Source organism: Sphaerodactylus townsendi, linkage group LG01, assembly GCF_021028975.2.
Source record: "Sphaerodactylus townsendi isolate TG3544 linkage group LG01, MPM_Stown_v2.3, whole genome shotgun sequence".
In the NCBI taxonomy this organism is placed as follows: Eukaryota; Metazoa; Chordata; class Lepidosauria; order Squamata; family Sphaerodactylidae; genus Sphaerodactylus; species Sphaerodactylus townsendi.
The window spans coordinates 39,929,950-39,942,732 of record NC_059425.1 but is presented as its reverse complement, the minus strand read 5'-3'; positions in this window follow the sequence as shown (position 1 = coordinate 39,942,732).

Here is a 12,783-nt window from a genome sequence, read left to right as displayed (position 1 = left end):
CATCACCCCAGACACACACCCCTGTTTCCAAAGCCAGGATCCCAGGTTTGCAAAGTGGAGGGAGCAGTCAACTCGTACTGAATGTCTGCTTGAGAATTGCAGCTGCTTGTGAGCAGACCAGCCCTTTTGCTCCTGGGTCAGGGTGGGGGGAGTGGGAGGTACTGACCAGGCTACTGCCGCCCTGGGGCGGATCATTTGACCCAAGCAACATTCGCCTGGGTGATGTGAGGTACATAGTTGGCCACCCACCCTGCCCCTTTCCTTTCGCAGGCCGGATGCTTCCCCCCCCCTCCCCTCGGTACATCTTCCCCTGAAAAGTAGTATCCAGAGAGGCAGGTCTGCATGCTACAGCACAGTGCTGCTTGCTGCTTTGGCTCCTCCCTCCTTTCCTGTTCACCCATCTGCCTGCCTCACTGGTGCTCCTGCTTCACCTGCCTGCCGTGCACTTGGCAGCCCTTTGTCTTTGGGCTGCCAGAGTACCAGGACCTCGCCCGCTCACCCAACCATGCTGCCAATGCCAGCAGCTACTGTGCATCCTCTGGGCTGTGGCACTCTGCCAGTCTCTGATTCTTAGGCTGGTGCCAATGCCAACAGTCAACCTCTCACCTCCCCTGGGATCAAAGGCACCTAACTGGGGGCCCAAGTGTGTTGGTGAGGCAGTGAGCCAGGCTGCTGCTGCAGGGCTCAAGGCAAGTGGCAGAGGGGCAGTGTGAGCAGAGGGACAACATCTCCCCTCCTCCTCCACCTTTCCCTGCCCAGACTGTGCTCTCCAGACCAGGCCATGGAGATGCTCTTTGCCTGCTGCAATCACTGGGTGAGGTCCCAAGTTTCTCTCCATAGGTAGGGGGCACTTGAGAGTAGATGGGTGGGTAGGTGGGTAAGAGAGTTTGGACCAGGGCCAGCTGTGCAGGCACAGTAGTATGGGGTAGAGAAACCCAGAAAGTGTCCTGCAAGGCCCTGCTTCCTCCTAAATCATGAGTGAAGGCAAGCCAGGGGATTGGTCCAGCTGCTGCTGGGGTAGGCAAAGGGGTACCTTGTCACTGCTGCTCCACTGGACCCTGCTTGCTCCTCAGTTGGGGGGAGGGCAGGCAGGGGACTGATAGATTTGGTGCCAGGCTAGGCAGGAGGGTGCTTTGCCACCAGTGCCCTGCTGGGGCCCTATATTCTTCTTTAGGGAGGAAAGGTGGGCAGGGAACTGGGTAGGCTGGTGTTGGGCCAGGGAGGAGGACCCTTTGCTGCTGCTGCCCCACTTGACGCTGCTTGGTTTGGGGGGGAGAGGATGGGGGCACTTGGAGAGCTGGTGCCAGGCCAAGCAGGAGGGTGCCTTGCTGCTGCTCCCCTACCAGACCCTGCTTCTTCTTTGGGGGGGGGGAGGTTGGGGGGGAATGGAATGCCAGGCTCTGATGGAACATGTGGAGGTTAAGTAGGAGTGAGTTGTTGCCACTTATCTCAAGCTTAGTGAATTATGTCTTAGGATAGGCTGAAATGGGGAAAAGAATGATATTTAAACAGATAACCATAATTATAAGCTATGCTTCCTATCCTCACAAATCCTTGGTAATAAGAAAGAATTAAAACTGTGTATTTCTTTGCTGCTACCCTTGTTAGTGCTTCCTAGAAACTTTTTGTTTTGATTCTAGCTATAACAAGGACTGAAGCAATTCCAGTTTTCCCAAAATAATTCTGCTTTCTTGATTCGGCACAGGATGGCATGATAATTACTGCTAAGGGAATTATTAAAGAAATAAAAGGAAAATGATAACAAATCATAGATACTGGATGGGGCTTACTGTGACCCTTGCAGGTTACTACAGTTTGTGGCTCCAGATTCAGAGCCCCAAACTTGCTCCATTCATTTTAAGGGTCAGGAGAAGGGTTAGCTTCATGGATTTACCCATTTATGCTTTGTATTTACTGGGAATTAAGTACATAGGGCAACCCTGCTGGATCAAAGCACGGATTCATCTAAGTCTATCAACATGTTTCACACAGCGGGCAATAGGGTTGCCAGTTGGTCTCCAGACTACAGAGATCAGATACTCTGGAGAAAACAGTTGCTTTAGAGTGTGGACTCAACTGCATTTTATCCCTCTGTAGTGCCTCCTCTCTCTAATCCATCCTCCCCAAATCTGCAGGAGTTTCCAAGCCAGGAAATGGCAACCCTAGCTGACAACCAGTTACTTTGGACAAACAGGACCAAAAGGCCTTCTCTGATGTTGCTTCCTGGCACTGGTATTTGAAAAGAAGATATGTAATCTGAATAGGAGGAAGCAATGAGCATATTGTCTATAAAGTTAGACCCTCTGGAAGTGAGAAAAGTAACACCTCCCTAATGATTGCAAGGCCAAAGTGGCTACAAATTTAATTAAATAAGAACCTGGAAAAATTATTATCTGGTCCTTTGTAGCTCTATCACCCAACAATAGGGGTGAGTAATGTGTATCCAGAGGTCACTATTTATAGCTGACCAAAGCCTCATCTGATGAACCTGGTCAGGCATTTAGATTTCCAGCCAGAAAGACAGGAACCTCTGGATGAAGTGTCACTAATAATGAAATGTCACTAACAGGAGGCAAAAATATGCTAAGTTCAAAGCACAAGAGCTTCTTTATTCTAAGGCAGAGGAGACAAATAGACATTTATTTATTTATTTATTTATTTATTTATTTATTTATTTATTTATTTATTTATTTATTCATTCATTCATTCATGCATGCATGCATGAAATGTATGCATCAAATGTATAGGCCACCCACCCCTGAAGGGCTCAGGGCGGCAGACAACAAAGATAAAATAACACAATATAATAATTTAAAACAGTTTTAAAACCCATAATACTATGCAATAAAACTATTAGGAACCATTTAAAACATAAGCAGGTGGCGATAAAAAACTTAACCCCCTCCTTCCCCCAACTGAGCCCACTGGAGGCCAGATGCGATCGAATCGCATTCAACCTGGCTGGCCAAATGCCTGGCAGAACAGGTCCATTTTGCAGGCCCTGCAGAAACTCTGTAAGTCCCACAGGGCCCTGGTCTCTCTAGGGAGCCTGTTCCACCAGAGGGGGGGCAGGACCCTCCGGGGACGGGGCGGTATAAAAGCCTAATTAATTAATTAATTAATTAATTAAAATAAAAGCCCTGGCCCTAGTGGAGGCCAGCTGGATGTGTTTTGGGCCAGGGACCTCTAATGAAGATAGCAAGGTCAATAGGTGAATGCCGGGTTACTTCTATTCAGATGCATTCACCTATTGACCTTGCTATCTTCATTGTGACTCACATGCTACAGACTTCATTGTTACTCACATGCCAAGCTACTTCTATTCAGATGGCCTCACCTATTGGAGTATATATACTCCACTTGCTTTCCTTTCCTACATCAGATCCTCTGAAGATGCCAGCCACAGATGCAGGTGAAACGTCAGGAGAGAATGCTGCTAGAACACAGCCATACAGCCCAGAAACCACACGGCACTCCAGTCATAGAGCATTGTTGGGGGATAGGAGTAGTATATATCAAAGAATCTAACCTGATTTGTTCACAGTAAGAGGGCCCTGAATTATGATCAGCCCACTGACATTTCCTTCCCATTTTAACCAAATGAATCGTGAACGAATAATTCAGCACTTAATAATTAATAAATAGTCAAATAAAATAAATATAAACAAAAAAGGAGAGAGAGATCAAGACAAGACTATAACAAGTATATTGAGAGGTTTATTGTCTATGAATGTGAAGGCTCCCTTTAGTCAGTGTGGTTGGTAGCCATTGGTGAACTTATATGCCATGAATTTGTCTAATTGTTAAATCAAGGTGAAAATTAAAAGAAAATGCAAGACTGTCCTTGTAAGTCATTCTAGTATCTAAAAACACAGTGTGGGCAAAATAATTTTTTTCATCCGTTAACAAGGCAGAACCCAAGAAGAAATTTTGGGACTGCAGGAGTGAATTGCAAATTGCACACTCAGAGACTGGCATGTCCTATTTTGTTATGGCAGGTCCCAGAGTCAAAGGGACAGCTTTTACTAGTGAGAACAACTATAGTAAAAACAGCACGCAGTGTTCCTGCTTTATTTGTGATTTCCTTCTGGATGCACATGTTTTGCCTTTGGAGTGGCCTGAAGCCAAAGAAAAGCATTGCGACAATTTTCTAAAGTAGTTAATTTGATCAAGATTTTTAAAAAATGATGGCACTTGAATCAACAAGGCCTGTAATTGCGACAGGGGGCAGAGCACGTGGTGAGCTCTGTGCATGGCGCATGCATGACTCTGGGCGGCAGAGCCTTTCCACTGGGCAATGTCGTGCAGCACGCACGGAGTGATGGGTGGAGCATGTTCCCTATATAATAGGCAGCACGCGGTGGCCTCAGCCTCTTTTTGGCACCTTTGGCAAGCTGACCCACCATCCCTCCCTCTTTGGGACAGGGTTGGTAGATGTGCTGCTGCTCACGTCACAGCCCTAGTGGCTTGGGCAGAGGAGTGCATCCTTGCGGGGAGGCCGAAATCACATGACGGACCTCCCTGTGGTTCAAGGCCTCTGAATGGGGCTTGGGATGGGTTGGGCTCTGGGAGCATGCCAGGGAGGCCTCTGCAGGGGAGCCTAACAACCCAGCAGTTAGTGGGCCACAAGGGGTGAGCGCCTGGCGGCCTGGGACCTATAGGTTCACCCCAACAGGGATTGGGGTTGGTGCCTGGTCAGTTGTGATGCTGTCCAGCTGCTAAGATGTGCTCCTCTTGTTTGCTCAGCTTCAGCATTCAATAAAGGGCTGTGGCCCATTTCAATCCAGAGCATGTCCTGTGTTTATTCACCTAGGAAGTATCTGCACATCTGGCAGCAAAAGAGGATTCAGTTGCAGTACAGTTTCCAAAAGGTATAATTTTAAAATCTGGTTTCAATAGATGCATACAGTTTTAATTGTCATTTTTATTAAATACTTGAAATCTAACATGCTCATTATTTATTTCTTTACTTTATTAATAATCTGTCTTTGTCGCTGAGACTCAAGAAGAATTACAAAATATAAAAGCATTGCACTCAGGCTGCATACAGTATCTAATAAGCAATGCAATAGGAGAAGTTTTACAAAAATAGAAAGAAATGCAATCAAAAAGCAATACAACGATATGCCATTAAAAGTTCAAAAAATGGATCAAAAACAAAAGTTGAAGACAATGTAGGCAGGGCAACACAATGTGTACAATAAAAGTTCAAAAGACTACAACTCCATTTCATTACAAATATCCCCCTAAATAGGGTTGGCAACCTCCAAATGGTGACTGGAGATCTCCTAGGATTAAAACTCATCACCATACAACAGAGATCAGTTCACTCGGAGAAAATGACCACTTTGGAAGGTTGATGTTATAACCCACTTCCCAGGCTCCACCCTGAAACATCCAGATATTTTCCAACCTAGAGCTGGCAATCCTGTCCCTGAACATTTCTGGTTTACAAATTCTGCAGAATGATAGAAGAGCAAGAACTTTCCAGGTCTCTTCAAGGAGAAGTTTCCACAGAGAATGTTCGGGTACAGGCTATTACCCATTTGCAGCTTGTTACCTTGAGAAGGCTTTGCGTGAATTTGAACTTAGGTGGTCAATAAGGCTTTGTTTCAACATTAGCTTGGGCTGGTTACCAACTGTGATGTTGGCTGACCAGATGAGATGTAACGTCATGGAATGTTCGCCAATATTTTACTTCTTCAGGGTATAGCTCAAGGAGATCAAGAAGGCAAGATGCTGTGAGAAGGGGGTCAAAAAACAGAATGCTGGGTTGTGATCGGAGAATCAGAAATCAGAGGCAAAGCTGCACAGTGGAGGAGGATTCAGTTAAGTCAGTGAAGCATTAAAAGATAATTTATTTGTTTGTTTCTTTTATTGGCTTCCCTTCCTTGGAAGAGCTCAGAGTGACTTACAACAGATACCAATACAATGAAAATCAATAAAAACAATAGTATACCTATCAACATATCTTGACACCGTTATAAAATCTGAGGGATAGCAACATCAATACAACCTCCCATACAGTACTAACTACATCAAAAGGGATGGGGAGGGAAGAAAAGGGAAGCCTGCTAGATGGACACCATTGCAATCTTCCACCATAAGACTGGCAGAATAGCTCTGACTTACAGACTCTGCAAAACAGCCCTGTAATAGGGGTGTTGGGGAGAAGGAAAATAAACAGGAAGAGTTGTTTACTGGTGCAAGGAAGAATGACAAGCAGAGTGAGGGAGCTGATAAGGAAAACAGACTTCAGGTCAGCTGAGCAAGCAAGAGCACTTGAACTCTGGAGGTGAATTTTGCATAGTAATATGAAATAAGCAGCCAGGTCATCAACAGCAGGTCTCTAATGTAGAGGTCTTCAGGAACTAAAGACAAAAAAAAATACCACAAGAAATCTAAACTATATTAAATGAATGTAGGGCAGAAAAAGCAGTACTACACGCTATAAAAAGAGATTTATCAGGAGTTTGGAATTGAACTATATGGGTTCATCAATAGTACATTACAAGCTATGATGCTTTTTCTCCCATCTGGTGCCATAGATCAAAGGACATAAGGGAACATCATTCTAAAACACAGAGACAGGAATTAGACCATTCATATTGTACACACAATGCAGAAACACCCTGAATTACTTTTACTTTAGAAGCAATAGTTTCATTTATTTAGGCTATGTCTGCACCAGGTCTTTTTTTTCTGACAGAGATTTTGTCCTGGGACATCCCAAGAACAACTGGTGTGATCATCAAGGTTACATCCCTAATCACATTTCCATGTCCAAGTATTATTGTGAGAAAGGTTCATCTTCTAACTAAAGAAGGTGCTCACTTTCGAGGAATGTTGTCCTCCTCAAGCCCAGATCCAAGCCAATACTTACTATGAGTTTTAAACATTTGAACTGTGCTTGTACCAAAAGCAAGTAACTATCCCCGATCCTTAGTGTATATATTTCACAGTGAACATGTTCAAAGTCCATCATTTGTGGAACCAGTTTCCCAGAATCATAGAATTTAAGTGGATTGAAAGTAGGGGGATGTAGAATGATGCAGAGATGCCACAATCTGCACAGGTCCACTCTGCATTAGACCCTTTCTGTTTATGGTTGACACACACAGTCACTGAACGTAGCCATTTATCCATTTATTCAAAAATGGAAGGCAAATGTCTTCTAATTGAATAATTTGTCTAGTTTGAATTATGTTGTCAAGAAGTCAGTGACTTTGTGCCTGTCATGTTTTTCTATTGAGCTCCCCATTGTCAATATGTTTCTGCTGCTCTACAGCCTGGGTTTAGTAATTACCCCAAGCTTTACAGAATCTTGCTCTTCTTTACTGCAATGTCAGTGCAGTTGACTTAATAATAGACATTGATGTAAGTGAACATCAAATATTGTACAGTAGAGCATCATCTCCATGGCATCTTTTTCCTGATTGCTATTTATTGAGGAATACTTTTTGGTTATCTTATGGATATCTCAAACCACCATGGAACAAAATTAGATAGCTTCACTACAGGGTGTCCTCATGTAACTGAAACGGGGCCATATTTTGCCAGTGATTTTATCTGAGAAAATGGAGTGTAAAAATAGCAATGGAGTGTAAAAACTAAGCCACACTTAATGCCACTGCATTAGTCCAGCATCCCCAGTCATTTCCCTGCATCAGTGCAGAAAAACACTCAAGTATGTTACATCAGCTTGTGCAACTGCAATAGCAGTTGGCCTGACATGAGGACCATGTGGGGAGACTTATGGACACATCCATGTACATTAGCTGATTTTTTGGCATTCACTTCACAGGCAGCCAAATGTGTGAACTAAGTGAATTGAAAAGCATTCTTCTTGAGGCAATAGAAAAATTCTACCAGTGGTATTATAGCTTTTGTCTAAAATGGCCCAATCACACACTCCAGTCTTCAAAACCATCAGTTATATACATATTTATTTAAAAGATTTCTACCCCAAAGTTTTTGAGCAGTGATGAAAGCAACAATTTCTTATTCTCTCTTGTGTGGCTCATAGCAGAAGATAGAGGGTACCACTTCAGCTGCTTTCTTTCCAGGGCCCTTGCTCTTGAGGCGGCTTTCCCTTACTCTCTCTGCCCATTGTGACATATGGCTCATTTGGATGACGCAGCAACAGTTCTTGACCTCTTGAAACCTCATAGTACAGAGCAGGTGGGGGGGGGGGGCAACTCTTGACCCTGACCAGTTTGAGTCAATGAGAAACAAGCACCACTCAGAACCCAAGTGACACCAAGTTAGCCCAGCAGTACAAAAAATGGGAGGCAGGGAGGCTGCAGAACTAATGATCCACCAGTGACAAAGGTACAGATGCAGGGTCTTCCTGACACCAGCCTACCACTACCCAGCTCAACTAACTGATTGTCATGGTGGTTAGCTAGCAGTTCCTCTTCTCCACCTGTGCATGATGCTGCACCTTCTTGTACTCAAATGGAGATCAGAAGCAGCGAGTTTCTTCATAATGCTTACTTTGCCTGTCTATCAACAGTTGAGGCTGGTCCTTGTCCACTGTGATTTGTAATGGATTTCATTTCAAGCTGGCCTCTCTTCGTAACATCTCCTGCTTCCCCGCCAGTCACCTTTTGTCATGGCTATGGAAGCATCAACTTAATGGATGTGTGCTTCAGTGCATTTGATGAAGTCAGCTTTGACTTCTGAAAGCATATGATGGAATAAAGTTTGTGAGCCTTTAGGGTACTACTAGACTATTTAATTTTATAAGTCAAATAGGAAGAGTTACAGAACACATACATGTGAATCTACATTTGGGGGTCTCCATGCCATGTGTGGTGCAGTGGTTGAAAACAGGTGTACTCTAATGTGGAGAACCGGGTTTGATTCCCCGCTCTGCCACTTGAGCTGTGGAAGCTTATCTGGTGAACTACAATAGCTTGTGCACTCCAACACATGCAGCTCAGTGACCTTGGTTGAGTCACAGTTCTTCAGAGCTCTCTCAGCCGTACCTACCTCATGGAGTTTATTGTGAGGAGGGAAGATAAAGGAGTTTGTAAGCTCCTTTGAGTCTCCTTACAATAGAGAAAGGGGAGATATAAATCGAACTCTTCTTCTTCTTCCATCAGAAGGTGAACCTTGGCATTTTGTGGCAACATTGTAAGACTTAGTGGGGGGGGGGTAAATAAACCTTTAGCAGTTGTGAAAAGTATTTGACCTTTACACACAGACAATAGGGGGAGAGAGAATGCTGCTTGCAAGTAACATTTGATAACTAATAAAATTGGGATATAAAATAGCAAGGATTAACAAAAAATGATCTTCAGGTCTTACCAACAATGTTGCAATTAAATAAAAACTCTGGATTGGGAACAAATCATCTCTATAACATATCAGAGCTGCTCCTAAATTAGTAAAGATGTGATACTGGAAAAATTAATTTTTGATCATATTTTCCATTAATTTAAAGCACTGTAATGAGGGGTGGGATTGTTTATTTACTGATTCCTTTTTTGTTCTATGAATTTTTCTTCTTATTCTAAATCATGGGTGTCCAACTCTGACCTGTGAGATGTTCATGGATCTGGTAGGGGCTGATGGTAATTGTAGTCCATGAACACCTGCAGGGCCAGAGTTGGACACCCCTGCTCTAAATCATCATTATAAATTGTTTTTGTGAGAACATGACTGAGAACACTCTTCCCATTTTCTTCACTTCTGCACTGGCCTCCTCCACTTCAGCATTCTTTTAATACATCCTCTAGCTGCTCCTTCATCTTAAATCTCCCATTTGTTCATTGTCTCAATGGAACCTATAAGAGCCTAGTTTAAATTTATGGTCCTCTTTCTCAATAAATGAGGTTCCCATAATATCTATTTTACCGTAAATTTCAACCGCTCGCCATTAACCGTGTTATAGTACGCAAGATCCCCATTTATCCCTCCCATCAAGTTACAAACCTTATAAGGCTATTTACTTTAATGTGTGCATGATTGATCTCATCTCCTCAGTATATGTATATAGGACTGTATTTCATTACTATTTCAGGGCTTTCATTCTTTTTCTCTGTCCTTGGCAGCAGCACAACTCTTGGAAGGTTTACATGACATCTTTTTGCTCCACTTATTTATTTCGACTAGTTCCAAATGTTGTTACCACATTAGCAACTTGGTGTTGAAACATGTGTGCATATATCTGAACAAATCTCCATCTGAGAGTAGTTCAGCCCTACATGAACTGATTCAATCAGAAAAGTGTTACATATTCTTCTTGAGCTGATACTGATATTGCAGCATTTGCTAACAGGGTAACAGTAGTTATATCTGAATGGTCTTGAACTAATATGATATGAATGCAATTTTTTCTTGTCCCCTTTATTTTATATTTGTCTCACAATCCTCATTTGTTTTTATTATATTCATTATTGCCTTGTGCTTTAAGAAAAAATATATCGGTTTTCATTTCCATTGGTTTCAACAAAAAAATCATTTCTGTCTGTAGTGCCTTTCCTTTCCATTCAATCTCAATGAAATTTTCCAACAATTGCATCCCTCACCTAAGAGACCCACAATGTAATACTAAGCAGAGTTACAGCATTCTAAGTCTATTGAAGTCAATAATGTTTATGTTGTTAAACAGGATTGCTTAAAACTTAATTTTTAAAGATACCACTCACCGGAATGCAGCTTATTATGGTCTCAGTTCATTCTTTATTATATTAAAACCACCAAACTAAAAGTATCATCAAAAACAATATGCCAGTGTACCTTTCAGTTACAGCCTCATCAATGAAAATGGATAATCAGCTAAAATGTTTCCTAATTAATTTATTGATTAAAGCAAGCAGGCAGAGCTTGCAGCACTAATTAAAATGAAGCTTAAAAACCAAAGCATACATTAAACCCACCCCATCCATTTTAACCAGAGCCACAAAAGCCACAAATGCAGCAGAAGTTATACAGGCCTTGGCTAGGATGAATAGGGACAAGAAAAGATGCTTGCTTGATCTTGTTCTAATGGAAAATGTGGACAGAATGGAGTGGGTACAGCGGAGACTGATGAGGATGATCAGGGTCCTGGAACCCAAGTCCTATGAGGAAAGGTTGATGGTCTTGGGAATGTTTAGTCTGGAGAAGAGGAAATTGAGGGGGAACATGATTGCTCTTTTTAAGCATTTGAAGGGCTGTCATTCAGACAAAGACAAAGAACTATTCCTCATGACAACAGACGATAGGACTCACAATAATACGTTTAAATTATGGATGGAAAAGTACCATTCAGATATTAGGGAAAATAAATTTACAATTAGAATAGTTGAGTAGCAGAATTGGCTGCCTAGGGAGATGGTGAGCTACCCCTTCGTGGGCAGTCTTCAAGCAGTGGCTGGACGAACACTTCCCAGCTTTAGGCTGATCCTGCACTAAGCTAAGGTTGGACTAGATGGCCTGTATGACCTTTTACAACTGTTCTGTTATCTATTTTGGACTCATTCAGTTCTTAGGAGGTGGCCCTGAGGATTGTGAGTACAAAAAACTCAGCAGTTTCATTTGGCCATAGTGATGTCAGCTACATAGTACTATGATGTCATCACATTGAGCACCCAAGGCCCAACTCAACTAGGCGTTTTCCACACAGACAAAATATCCTGGGATAGACCCGGGATCATATATTCCAGGGTGTTTTTATCCCGGTTTCTCCCTTCGCACAGCTTCCCATCAGCACATTCAAGCAGAGAAGAACTCCAGTGAATTATGCATGAGCCCCCATTTATTTTCATTTTCCACATGCTTACATCGTTTACATAGTTTACGTAGTTTGCGTATGTTTACGTAATTGATGTAGATTCAATATTTCTGACTTCTGATTGGCTGCAGCTAAGGTGCAGGGAGAGCAGGTGGCGACATTGGAAAAATAAACCAGCCCATCTTCCATGGTGTTTGCATGGGCACAGGATCGGCGCGCGGTTTTTCAAAAGAATCGCCAATTTTATCGGTTTTTTGAAAGCCATGGGATAAGGCAAATCTCATGGAGCGGGCCCAATTTAAGCACGGAAGCCTTGCGGAATTTATGCCCAAATCGGGATGGTTCATTTCCTTATCCTAGGATATATTGGCTATGGGAAAAACGCCCTAGAGTTCTTAATGCAGGAATGAAACCTATTAAAAGCTATCAGAAAAGCAGCTATGAGCAAAAAAAGTGTACGGGAACACCTTTGGATGGTTATGCAATAAGATATAATTAAGATTTTTTTTTCAGGAGGACTTTTTCCCCCAAACACACTTTCCTAGCTAAAATTGGAAGAACATTGTACTCAATACTATGTATACTGCCAGCTCAGCCACTATCGTCAAGGTCACTATAAGAAGGATTTTTTTGAACAGCCAGATGGATCATGGTGAGATAGCCCCATGTTTCTTAAAGAAAGGCAATATTAAAGAAGTCCAGAGAGAAAATCAATTCTGGATCTGAACACAAAGGTCAGTATGGGATGCTGATATTGTGAGACCAATCGAAATACCACTGCGAAATACCACTGACTGACTACTGACTAATCAAAAGAACTCAAAAACCACTGAAGCCACACACATGAAATTTGGCACACCTGTTCCTTATGCACTCCAGGTGCTCACTAAGAAAGGATTTTTCAAAATATTCAGTTTTACTCAAGTTATTACACATTTATTATTATTATTATTATTATTATTATTATTATTATTATTATTATTATTATTATTATTATTATTATTATTATTTATTTGACTTAATATACCGCCCAATCCCCGAAGGGCTCTGGGCGGTGTACA